This window comes from Opisthorchis viverrini (genome assembly GCF_000715545.1).
Source record: "Opisthorchis viverrini unplaced genomic scaffold opera_v5_155, whole genome shotgun sequence".
NCBI classification, from domain to species: Eukaryota; Metazoa; Platyhelminthes; class Trematoda; order Opisthorchiida; family Opisthorchiidae; genus Opisthorchis; species Opisthorchis viverrini.
Genome location: NW_008751811.1, coordinates 1,021,087 through 1,024,299, shown reverse-complemented (window position 1 = coordinate 1,024,299; position 3,213 = coordinate 1,021,087).

Here is a 3,213-nt window from a genome sequence, read left to right as displayed (position 1 = left end):
CCAATTTACCAGCTCGCGCGTGCAATGCGCAGCTACCTACCCCCCCCCCCAATAATCGGTGAACGAAACTGCGGCAGCTGCAACCACTGTACGACGAGTACGCGGTTATTACAGCTGACAATGATGATGATGATGATGATGATGATGATGATGATGATGACGATGATGTGACTGCCAGTTATCGATGGATAATCTCAACCAGAGATTGCGATTCCTTCTGGGATATGCAACTCGATTCTGATCATGCGATGTGCGGACCCGGTTATCACTTCATTTTCCGTCAGCATTACGCGTCACAAAGCAGAGGTGCCTAGCTGCCATGCCACCCGAAGGTTGCACGAGGGTTGGGATACTGCCAGGTTGCACAAGCTTAGACAGGGAAGTCGAGAGGCAGATGTCGGGTTCAAACCACGGATCTTTCGGTCAGTAAATTCGCGCTACAACCACTTGGGCCATCTCGCCCCCTGACAAAGCAGAGGGATTACATTTAGCAAATTCGATAAGTTTCAGCAACTCAAGAGTAACGAGCTAATGCGGCTAGAGCTACTTGAAACGCGTCTTGAGGTCTTGGAGGTTGAACTGAAGCGAACTAAAAAATCTATGCTCCCAGCTTTCAGAACTGTTTGCCCAAGCCATCCGACTCAACTAAATGGACACTGAACGTCGTCGAGAGTAGCAAATCTTATTTCCGCCAGAAACGCCATACCAGCAACTAGCGTACGGACAGCCCTCAAACACCGGTGGGCTGGGAAGGATCCGGTGAAGTTTTTCGCTACAGGAAACGGCAGTGCCCCATTTCAACAGATTCTATCAAACAGTCAGACGGAAAGCCTATTCACTCATAATATTATCCTTAGTGACGGGGTGGGCATTTCAAACAATTCAAGTAGTCGCCTTCAGCACAACCACTGGAAGAACCCTGTGGGTCCGAATGGAACACTAACACTAGCCCGCCGTCAGAAACGGAAATCCAGCGTGATATATCAATCCTTCGAGGCGACAAGGCACTTGCCCCGGATGGTCTGCACCGCGGAATCCTCAAAGGTGATGAGGTCCTGATGGACAGTCTGACCTCCATACTGCAGATTTGGAACGAAAACGGAACACCAGCCGAATGGTATTCCTTGACCGTCATCCCAGTCTTCTTTAAGAACCCAAGAACGTCATGCGAAAACCATCGTGCCATCAACCTGATATCTGTCGCACCTAAGGTGCTTTCTGGCGTTATTTTGCGTAAGCTGTTCTATTATCAAGAGACAGATTCATTGACTATACCTTTACCTTGAGAGAAATTCAATAATAGTCCAATCCCACGTTGGTCATTTATTTCGGTCTAAAAGCTGCCTTTAACTCTGTCCACCGTCAAAAACTTTGGCGGTGTCTGGCGACCAAGTGTTTCTTCAAAACTTATTACCCTTTGCGAACTCCTGTGGACAAAGACGAGTATAGAGCAAGATTTCGCCTGAGTTCACCAAGTCTAGTTACATACAAGGCTGCCCCTACTCACCTTTCCTTTTGGACTTTGCTCATCATCATTATCAGCTGCAAGAACCGCGTACTTGTCGTACAGTGGAGATAGCTGCTTTGAATTTCTCTGCTTACTTCTGAAACCTCGGAAGTTGAAACGCCCCTGGACATCCGCTCACATTGAGTAGGCAAAAGTTATTGTTCTTCTTGGTTTAGATCCTTCAAACATTCAAACCATTTTAAATAACCTACATAACTATGCCGTACGGTTTGGCACGCGCTTCACACCTACAAAGTGTAAAGTGCTGCTACAAGACTGAATGCGGTCAGATCAAAACCTCACGCTTGCAGGCGATTCAGCCGACATGATAGATGAATTTGTTTACCTGGGCAGTTGTGTAAGTTCCTGTGGACTTACTGTAAATGAGATTGCCTCTCGAATAGGGAAGGCCAGGGCATCTTTGGTTAACCTCCGACATCTATGCTGCCGACATCACGTCAGTTTGTCGGTCAAGGATGCAGTGAGATCCAAACCGCTTTATGGATCAGAGACGTGGCCACGCAGAGGACATACGAAATACATCAGCGTTTGGCCATCGGTGTCTCCGATGTATTCGTAACGTCTGGTGAGAACTTCGGATCAGTAATGCCGATGTACGCCAGATGATTCAGGAAGAAGGAACTCTGTCGCGATAAATTACTTATTCACGCTTCATGGGACATAAATTCTACATGATCTTTTTACCTGGCCATGTGCTGAGTAGAGGTGACCGAGAGTTGGACAGTGTATGACCTGTCAAACAAGTATGGAAACACAAACCAGCAAACTGAGTCGGGTCGACAACTGTAGGATCCCTGGATGGGGACCCCGGGACTCAACTCACCTATGTTTAATGACACTGGCAGAGCTGGTCCAATCGGGCAGTCAGTGGCGCTCGTGCACCGCACAGCTACCCAGTTGCTGAACTAAATGAATGCGCCCTCGCCTTCAATGCTTGGCTTTTCGCACTTTCAGGTGATCAAAACTATAGCATCTGGAACTAATCTACCCATTTTACATGGTTGACTGATGGAATTTAAGTTAGTATATGCATACAGCATAGCAACAGTACCGATGAGAATTGAATGTAATGGATTCGGAAGATTGGATAAAGGAGTGAATGATATTTAAAACCTCCCGGGTAAAAATTCATCTTCGCCACAAGCCGTATTGTCTTGTGGTACTCATTTGAGCTTGACCGAATCGCCCGAAAATGATCAATAGCACTCACCTCCTCTGGATCGAAGTCGCTATACAGATCCATCATGTTGCAAGTGTACATATCGGTAAAGAGTATGCAAGAACTAAATACCTGCGGTAACCACCATGGCCGAAAGGAAGTGCTTCACTGAATGCTCACAAAAGTGCTTAGAACAACTTAATACTATCGCCGTGTAGAAAAGATGCTGAGTTGTTGCCAACTGCACCGATAGCGAGAAAACACCATCGAGCAGACGTTTTGCTAACCCCATATGCTTCCTCCAAGAATGGACTGTTGGATGTCTATCTGTCCCCTAGACTTTTGCGTGTGAGCGAGTCTACGTCTTTTGACTAAGTCGACTATGTTGTAACCCATCCGAAAACAAATAAGAAATTCAATCCAGTCTTTAAGTTTATCTGTATGTCAAAGCTGCACACAAATCTGAAAACAAACCAAGTTTACACACACAGAGGTGAAGCAAGAAGCGCATGAGACAGGGGTCCTA